Source organism: Rattus norvegicus, chromosome 10 (assembly GCF_021556685.1).
Source record: "Rattus norvegicus strain SHRSP/BbbUtx chromosome 10, alternate assembly SHRSP_T2T, whole genome shotgun sequence".
Classification (NCBI taxonomy): domain Eukaryota; kingdom Metazoa; phylum Chordata; class Mammalia; order Rodentia; family Muridae; genus Rattus; species Rattus norvegicus.
In genome coordinates this window covers 45,741,858-45,752,500 of record NC_141543.1, presented here as the reverse complement: position 1 = coordinate 45,752,500, position 10,643 = coordinate 45,741,858, and the positions used below count along the sequence as shown (strand labels likewise).

General features: G+C 41.6%; 1 pseudogene; it reads right to left on the bottom strand.

The window, feature by feature from the left end:
• Positions 1 to 581: 581 nt before the first annotated feature.
• Positions 582 to 696, bottom strand: LOC120093045 (small nucleolar RNA SNORA19; annotated as a pseudogene).
• Positions 697 to 10,643: the final 9,947 nt, after the last annotated feature.

Genomic DNA, 10,643 nt, shown 5'->3' with positions numbered 1-10,643 from the left:
TCTCTTTGTTTATTTGTAAAGACTTTTATCATCTCATGTCCTCACTGTATAGAACTCTCTAGAGTGACTGGCCTGGAATTTGAGACCCTCCTGCCCTTTCCTCTGAAGTCAGGGCTGCAAGCCATGTGTACAGTTATGTAAAGTTCTCAACACATGAAAATATGAATGTTTTTTGAATTGCATTTTATAAACATTTTCTCAGTGTTTTATTTAACTGCATTTCTTGCCACACAGAAAAAAAAAAAAGTCCTGCTGTGAGCATCGTGTGACCTCACTGTCTGCTCATTTCCTATAGAAACGTCCTGGCTATTGTTGGTTCTTTTCTCTTTTGTAGAACCCTCAGAGTCATCTTAATCAAGGTCTGTGGGGAAAATAAGCCCTCCTTGGCTTTACTCTGGTAATCATCTAAATTTATAGAGCAAGCTTGCAGAGTGGATTCTACAATATTAAGAATTTTTATCCATGAATATAGTCTCTCTCTCTCTCTCTCTCTCTCTCTCTCTCTCTCTCTCTCTCCCTTTACATTACCACTTTCAAAGACTTTCGATTTTTCTTTAGCTTTTTTCTTTCTTTCTTTCTATTTTTGTCTGAAGGGGACTGGCAGAATTACTATATGTAGTTACTTTGCTAATGAACCTTCAACTATTTGTATAGCACATAAGAAATAACACTGCTCACACAGTCTAGATTGTTTTAAATTTATTTCTAAGTTGTTTCTGGCATTCTCTAGTATACAAATATAATCATTTTATTTCTTCTTTTGTATCTAAACACGTGCCAAGCATGATGCGTTTTTCATACAGAAGCTATCTCATCAACACTCAGTAGAGTAGGATATGGACTTTAGTGTTAGGTGAGCAGCCCTAAGAATGAGACTTTTGTAGAGGGCAGACTATATTTTCTTTCTGATTCTGGTCCAACCACTGTCAGCTGTGCAGCTTTGTGTCAATTCCTTGCTTTCCCTGAACTTAATGTTTCCTGTGGTGGTTTTTAAAACAAGCTGCTATCAATACTCCTTCCTATACAGTCATTTCCCACTGAGAAGTGAAATCTATCCTTCTGTCGCTTTGTTCTATGATGTCTTTGACAAGCATAAGCAGGTGCTATGAATGCTGTATGAATTCCATGAATACACTGTTTCTGTGCAGTCCCTTGAAATGCTCACTCTGAGAGAAGCTAGCATCCAGTAAGCTAGCGTCCAATAAGAGAAGACCACCACACTATAAGGAAGCTCAAGCTGGTCATGTATGACAGCCACACAGAGGGGTGATGACTGAAACAATCCCCAGTTCCTCTAACCACTTCACTCAGGAGATCTAAGGGTGACAGATGTGTCCCATGACATCACAATAGAATGTCATGATAGACTGGAATAATAAGGCAGTCCACAAAATGACCTGGGACAGTATCATCCGAAGTGACCAGAAACCGGGTAATGTGACAATTATTCTGAAACAATCAGCAGCAGGTGAAACCACTGACTCTCAGGCTCAGAAGACAGAGCCCCAGGGATTCCTTGTCAGATACAAGATTGGTTTACAGGGCTCCACACTCCTTCCATCATTAACTTACTGTGAAGTCACTAAATATTACCCAAAGAAAACGCAATTGAGCACCTGAAATGATGACTTGGGCATAGAGTCTAAGCACTTGGGACACTGAGAAATGAGGACCACCATGAGTGTGAGTTTGTCATCCTGGGCTCTATGTACATTCTGGGCCAGCCTGAGTTAACATACATAGTGAGTCTTGATGAATGAGAGAACGGGATGGGAAGGAGATGGAAAAGGGAGAGGCGAGAGGGATATGGTAGTTTGAATGAGAAATGTCCACCATGGTCTCCAGTTGGTGGCGCTGTTTAGGGAGGTTGGGTGGTGCAGCTTTGCTGAAGGAAGTACATCACTGGAGGCGGGCTTTGAGATTAAGAGCCTCACGTCACTTCCAGTTTCTCTTTCTGCTTTATGCTGTGGCTTAAGTGGCAAGCTCTTGGCATCTTGCTCCTGCTGCCATGCTAGTCAACTGTTCCATGCCTCCCCACAGCCAAGATGGATTCTGACCCCAAATAAACCCTTTGCTCTGTAAGTTTCCTTGGTCCAGGTATTTTGTCACAGCAATAGAAAAGTAACTGACACAGGAAGGGACCTGGGAAAGCAATTGAAACAATGTTGAATAAGACTTGGATAGAACTGGGAGTGATTGACAGGGAGGGTGTGGAGACAGAACTCTGCTAGTTTAACAGGAAGCCGACCCTAGAAGACACTGAGGAAGTGAACACCCATCTACCCACATATCCTCCTTCCTGCACAGGAAGTCAGCCCTAGAGAACCATGCGGAAGTGAACATCCAATCCACCCACATGTCCTCCCTCCTGCGCATTATCCTTCTCTGTGGAACATGATCTTAGTCTAGGTCGTATTCCTTACACATAATGCAAAATTACTTCCAAGTTTTTACCAATACTATTGTTTATTCAATATACCCCTTTACATTAACCTACTTCATTATGTAAATGAGTTTTAAGGTTAATTGTTTTTCTTCCAGTACACTCCCAAATATAAGCACAATTATTTAAATGATATCCAAACACTAAAAATTACCCCATTTTTAGAGTACTGTACTAGAATGTTCTCTGTGCCGAGGCACAGGGGTTCACTCAGGTGTGTGTGTGTGTGTGTGTGTGTGTGTGTGTGTGTGTGTGTGTGTGTGTGTGTGTTTACATGTACATGCAAGAAAGGCATATGTGTGTGAAGGCAGAGATCAACCTCAGGCCTCAGACTGCATCTACCTTCTTTATTCAGAAGGGGCTCTCACTGGCCTGGAGTTCACAGGTAAGCTAGGCTGGTTGGTCATCAAGACCCAAGGATTTTCATCTTTCTACCTCCCCCTGCTAGGAGTAAATGCTTGAGCCACCAAACCTGACTGTTTTTAGTGGGTTCTAGGGGGTCACACTCTGATCCTCACCAACTGAATTGACTCCCCAGCCATGACTCTTTAATACCTCAAGATCTATAGTCCAATCCTCTTCAAGATTTTTCAACAAACACTGGTTTGTTCAAAATTGAGTTCATTCTTAGGTGGCTATGTTGCTTTCTCCTTTACTCTAAGATCTTCTCTTTGTCTTGAAAACTTTTCCTTATTCTCTATATTGATAAAGCCCCATGTTTAAATACTCAAATCCTCCTATGATAGGGAAAAAATCTATTGAACATTATGTGCTAAACCCTAAACAAGACACTAAAAACAGAATATTTTGAAACCCAGGATGTGTTATAAACAAAACCTAAGGAATCTCTGCTTTTTTTCTAAAGATTTTTTTAATGCTTAATTATAGGTATGTGTACCTGCCTGTGAGTGTGTAAGTATGGTGCCCATGGAAACCAGAAACTGTCATTAGATCCCCTGGGGCTTGTAGTTACAGGCAGTTGTGAGCTGCCCGACAAGGGTACCGGGTCTTCTGCAAGAACAGCAAGTGCTCTAAGCCACTGAGCCATCTCCCTAGCCCCAGGAGTCCCCTCTTTATAGCCTAGCTGTCCAGTTTCTTTCACCTCTCATCATAGATTTATGGAGAATGCTGTTTCGTTACTTAATGAGACATCTGAATGAGATGCCAGCAAAGAGCCCAATTTTGTAAAAAAGAAAAAAAAAAAAAAAAAAAAAAACCTCCACCCCACCACATGCTAGCCACATAGCTGCCTAACAGTAAGAAAAGGAAACTGTGTCCTGATTTGCCTTTCCAGAATGAAATTAATTATGAGAATTTCAAATCTTTCTACGTCTCTGAGCACTCCTGTCTTTCCCCTGGAGAGTTAGTTATAAATGAGTTTGCACTTTCTGTGCTGGGTAATGCAGACAGAAACGGATGGCCTGAAGAAGAGCTAGAACTCTGCAGTATGAGTCTCCATTCCTCCTCCAGCTCTGGCGCTCCGTGCAGAGCATCCCTGCTCTAACAACTCCTCCTCCTCCTCCTCCTCCTCCTCCTCCTCCCCCCCTCCTCCTCCTCCTCCTCCCCACCCCCTCCTCCTCCTCCTCCTCCTCTTCCTCCTCTTCCTCTTGGAGGCCCTGATATTTCCTGTGCCTGTCTGCTGTCAATCTTGATCAGTGGATGTCAACCTTCCTAAAGACCCTTTGATACAGTTCCTTGTGTAGGGTGAACTCCAAAAATAAAATTATTTTCATTGATACTGCGTAACTATAATTTTCTGCTGTTAGGAATTGTACTATAAATATATGCATTTTTCCAAAGGTCTTACATGAAAGGGTCATTTGAGCCCCTAAGAGAGTCATAACCCACAGGTTAAAAACCACTGACCTTCACCACACATCTTACCCCATCTTTGTTCTTTTCTTTCTGCCTTTACTGTATAGTGTGTGTGTGTGTGTGTGTGTGTGTGTGTCTCTGTGTGTGTGTATGAACATATATATATATATATATATATATATATATATATGCAGGCAGACATGAAGAAGTCAGTGTTCTTGACTACCACAGTCCTTCTCTATCACTCTCTACCTTATCCTCTCAGATAGGGTCTCTCATTGAGCCTGGAAGTCATCCTCCTGCCTCTACCTCCAACAGTGGGCTTACAGGAGCATGGGTAACTCAGCCTTGTGTATGAGTTGTGGGTGGGACCCAGGCCCTCATGCTTACACAGCAAGCTGTCAGAGCCACAGTCATCTCCCCAGTGCTTGCTTCATTATGCTTATGTGTCTGTCCGCAGAGGCTCATAAAAATCATAAATGCAGCATCTCAGCCAGGCAGGCCTATGCTTCTGCCTGGAGGCCAGGGCTGTCCCTCTCTGCCCCTCTCTAAGGCACTGTCTTCCTACTCTCAGATAATGTATGTGTTTTTATTCATTCACTCAGGAGACACGTTTCATGTCATATGCTGTATGGGACTGTGTGGGATGTAAGAGTGAATGAAACACACCAGCTTCAATAAGCTACATGAATAGCAACAGTCAAACTAGACATTAATCTGACACATCCCCACCCTGTGCCTATAGTCACTGCCACAGTGGAATCAGACAGACAGAAACTAGTCATTTTCTGTGTTATGTACCCAGTACCCGATGTCTTCCATGGGTGTAAATACTATAAAGTTGATGTAACTGGGAGAACTGTGAAAATTCAGTGGATTTAGCCAGAGATAAGAGAGAAAGCAACACTAAAGTAAACTTAATGGCTTTTTGTTTATTCTGAAACTTCTGGACAGAGTATTATTTAACATGTAAATTATTCATAACAACCAAGAAGACAAGATGAGGAGGAAAAGACTTCATGGGCTGTCCCAAGTACTTAATACTCCCTAATTATTGAAATCAACAAAGATGGGAAAGGCGTCAATGGCATCCAGGCCTGTGACATGGAAGAAAGAAAACAATCCAATCTGCAAGCAGAATAAGTAGTACAGTATCTGGCAGGTGCATGTGTGTGCACACATGTATGTGTGTGCGTGGGTATATATATGTGTACATGCATAAGGGTGTGTAAGTGTATGTGCATGGGTGTGAGTATTTGTGCATGTGAATGTGTGCATTTGCATGTGCATGTGCATACATGTTCGTGCATGCGCTAGTCCATGGTGTGTGTCATGGTGCATGTGGAGGCCAGAGGACAACCTCTGTAAGAAAGACACAGGACAGGGTCACAGGAACTCCTGGCCAGCCAGAGGCATGGGTTCCTTCTGGTTTGAACCTGCATCTGGAGCAGACCTGGGGTGCTGGCTCTGCATCCACTCCTACAACACACAGAGGCATCCCAATTCACAGGTGCTCTGAAACTCCCAGAATCACAGGACCACAGGTGCTCTGACACACCCAAGATCACAGGATCACAAAGGAAGCTCAACTCTCAGGAAATCAGACACACCCAGGATCACTGAGTTCTGACACACTCAAGATACAGTTGAGGCCACAACACCTTTTCCAACTCCCAGCATAACTGGGACCTAGGGAAACTCAAACCCAGCCCAGACAGAGGCACGGGTTCCTTCCAACTTGCACCTGTGCCCAGGTTCTGGCTCCCCATCCACCCTTGCAACACCCAGAGAAAGCTTGACTCCCAGGAGCTCTGACACACCCAGGATCTCAGGAGGACATGATCACAGAGTCATATAATCACAGATACTCCTGGACTCAGAGGAGTTCTGATGCAACCAGGATCACAGGAGGGACAGGCTCCAGTCAGAGACAACAAGGGCAGGTAGCACTAGAGATAACCAGATGGTGAGAGGAAAGCCCAAGAATATAAGCAACAGAAAACAAGGCTACTTGGCATCATCAGAACCCAGTTCTCCCACCACAGCAAGTCCTGGATACCCCAACACACCAGAAAAGCAAGATTCAGATTTAAAATCACATCTCATGATGAAGATAGAGGACTTTAAGAAGGACATAAATAACTACCTTAAAGAAATACAGGAGAATACAGGTAAACAGGTAGAAGCCCTTAAAGAGGAAACACAAAAATCCCTTAGAGAATTACAGGAAAATACAACCAAAGAGGTGAAGGAATTGAACAAAACCATCCAGGATCTAACAGTGGAAATAGAAACAATAAAGAAATCACAACCCAAGATAGAAAGCCTAGAAAAGAGATCAGGAGTCGTAAACACAAGCATCACCAACAGACTACAAGAGATAGAAGAATCTCAGGGGCAGAAGATATAACAGAAAATATTGACACAACGGTCAAAGAAAATATAAAATGTTCCTAACCCAAAATATCCAGGAAATCCAGGACACAATGAAAAGACCAAACCTAAGGATAATAGGTATAGAAAAGAGCAACGATTCCCAACTTAAAGGGCTATTAAATAGCTTCAACAAACTTATAGAAGAAAACTTCCCTAACCTAAAGAAAGAGATAACACATGAACATACAAGAAAGCCTACAGAACTCCAAATAGACTGGACCAGAAAAGAAACTCCTCCCATCACATAATAGTTAAAACAACAAATGCAGTAAACAAAGAAAGAGTATTAAAAAGCAGTAAGGGAAAAAGGTAAGTAACATATAAAGGCAGACCTATCAGAATTATACCAGACTTCTCAATGGAGACTATGAAACAGGGTCCCTAATGGAGGAGTTAGAGAAAGGACTCAAGTAGCTGAAGTGCTTTGCAACCCCATAGGAAGAACAACAATATCAACCAACCAGACCCCCCAGAGCTTCAAGGGAATAAACCACCAACCAAAGAGTACACAGGTAGAGAGGCAGACACGCCTGGGAAACCAGAAGAGACTGCACTCTGCACACATCTCGGACGCGAGAGGAAAACACCAAACACCATCTGGAACCCTGGTGCACTGAAGCTCCCGGAAACGGTGGCGCAGATCTTCCTGGTTGCTGCTGCCGCAGAAAGCTCGTGACAGCACCCCGCAAGCAAACTTGAGCCTCGGGACCACAGGTAAGACCAACTTTTCTGCTGCAAGTGACCTGCCTGGTGAACTCAAGACACAGGCCCACAGGAACAGCTGAAGACCTGTAGAGAGGAAAAACTACACGCCCGAAAGCAGAACACTCTGTCCCCATAACGGGCTGAAAGAAAACAGGAAAACAGGTCTACAGCACTCCTGACACACAGGCTTATAGGACAGTCTAGCCACTGTCAGAAATAGCAGAACAAAGTAACACTAGAGATAATCTGATGGCGAGAGGCAAGCGCAGGAACCCAAGCAACAGAAACCAAGACTACATGGCACCATCGGAACCCAATTCTCCCATCAAAACAAACATGGAATATCCAAACACACCAGAAAAGCAAGATCTAGTTTCAAAATCATATTTGATCATGATGCTGGAGGACTTCAAGAAAGACATGAAGAACTCCCTTAGAGAAACACAGGAAAACATTAATAAACAAGTAGAAGCCTACAGAGAGGAATCGCAAGAATCCCTGAAAGAATTCCAGGAAAACATAAATAAACGAGTAGAAGTCCATAGAGAGGAGACACAAAAATCCCTGAAAGAATTCCAGGAAAACACAATCAAACAGTTGAAGGAATTAAAAATGGAAATAGAAGCAATCAAGAAAGAACACATGGAAACAACCCTGGATATAGAAAACCAAAAGAAGAGACAAGGAGCTGTAGATACAAGCTTCACCAACAGAATACAAGAGATGGAAGAGAGAATATCAGGAGCAGAAGATTCCATAGAAATCATTGACTCAACTGTCAAAGATAATGTAAAGCGGAAAAAGCTACTGGTCCAAAACATACAGGAAATCCAGGACTCAATGAGAAGATCAAACCTAAGGATAATAGGTATAGAAGAGAGTGAAGACTCCCAGCTCAAAGGACCAGTAAATATCTTCAACAAAATCATAGAAGAAAACTTCACTAACCTAAAAAAAGAGATACCCATAGGCATACAAGAAGCCTACAGAACTCCAAATAGATTGGACCAGAAAAGAAACACCTCCCGTCACATAATAGTCAAAACACCAAACGCACAAAATAAAGAAAGAATATTAAAAGCAGTAAGGGAAAAAGCTCAAGTAACATATAAAGGCAGACCTATCAGAATCACACCAGACTTTTCTCCAGAAACTATGAAGGCCAGAAGATCCTGGACAGATGTCATACAGACCCTAAGAGAACACAAATGCCAGCCCAGGTTACTGTATCCTGCAAAACTCTCAATTAACATAGATGGAGAAACCAAGATATTCCATGACAAAACCAAATTTACACAATATCTTTCTACAAATCCAGCACTACAAAGGATAATAAATGGTAAAGACCAACATAAGGAGGCAAGCTATACCCTAGAAGAAGCAAGAAACTAATCGTCTTGGCAACAAAACAAAGAGAAGAAAAGCACACAAACATAACCTCAAATCCAAATATGAATATAACGGGAAGCAATAATCACTATTCCTTAATATCTCTCAACATCAATGGCCTCAACTCCCCAATAAAAAGACATAGATTAACAAACTGGATACGCAACGAGGACCCTGCATTCTGCTACCTACAGGAAACACACCTCAGAGACAAAGACAGACACTACCTCAGAGTGAAAGGCTGGAAAACAACTTTCCAAGCAAATGGTCGGAAGAAGCAAACTGGAGTAGCCATTCTAATATCAAATAAAATCAATTTTCAACTAAAATTCATCAAAAAAGATAAGGAAGGACACTTCATATTCATCAAAGGAAAAATCCACCAAGATGAACTCTCAATCCTAAATATCTATGCCCCAAATACAAGGGCAACTACATACGTAAAAGAAACCTTACTAAAGCTCAAAACACACATTGCACCTTACACAATAATAGTAGGAGATTTCAACACCACACTCTCATCAATGGAGAGATCATGGAAACAGAAATTAAACAGAGACGTAGACAGACTAAGAGAAGTCATGAGCCAAATGGACTTAACGGATATTTATAGAACATTCTATCCTAAAGCAAAAGGATATACCTTCTTCTCAGCTCCTCATGGTACTTTCTCCAAAATTGACCATATAATTGGTCAAAAAATGGGCCTCAACAGGTACAGAAAGATAGAAATAATCCCATGCGTGCTATCAGACCACCACGGCCTAAAACTGGTCTTCAATAACAATAAGGGAAGAATGCCCACATATACGTGGAAAATGAACAATGCTCTACTCAATGATAACCTGGGCAAGGAAGAAATAAAGAAAGAAATTAAAGACTTTTTAGAATTTAATGAAAATGAAGGTACAACATACCCAAACTTATGGGACACAATGAAAGCTGTGCTAAGAGGAAAACTCATAGCGCTGAGTGCCTGCAGAAAGAAACAGGAAAGAGCATATGTCAGCAGCTTGACAGCACACCTAAAAGCTCTAGAACAAAAAAGAAGCAAATACCCCCAGAAGGAGTAGAAGGCAGTAAATAATCAAACTCAGAGCTGAAATCAACCAAGTAGAAACAAAAAGGACCATAGAAAGAATCAACAGAACCAAAAGTTGGTTCTTTGAGAAAATCAACAAGATAGATAAACCCTTAGCCAGACTAACAAGAGGACACAGAGAGTGTGTCCAAATTAACAAAATCAGAAATGAAAAGGGAGACATAACTACAGATTCAGAGGAAATTCAAAAAATCATCAGATCTTACTATAAAAGCCTATATTCAACAAAACTTGAAAATCTACAGGAAATGGACATTTTCCTAGACAGATACCAGGTACCGAAGTTAAATCAGGAACAGATAAACCAGTTAAACAACCCCATAACTCCTAAGGAAATAGAAGCAGTCATTAAAGGTCTCCCAACCAAAAAGAGCCCAGGTCCAGACGGGTTTAGTGCAGAATTCTATCAGACCTTCATAGAAGACCTCATACCAATATTATCCAAACTATTCCACAAAATTGAAACAGATGGATCACTACCGAATACCTTCTACGAAGCCACAATTACTCTTATACCTAAACCACACAAAGACCCAACAAAGAAAGAGAACTTCAGACCAATTTCCCTTATGAATATCAACGCAAAAATACTCAACAAATTTCTGGCAAACCGAATTCAAGAGCACATCAAAACAATCATCCACCATGATCAAGTAGGCTTCATCCCAGGCATGCAGGGATGGTTTAATATACAGAAAACCATCAACGTGATCCATTATATAAACAAACTGAAAGAACAGAACAACATGATCA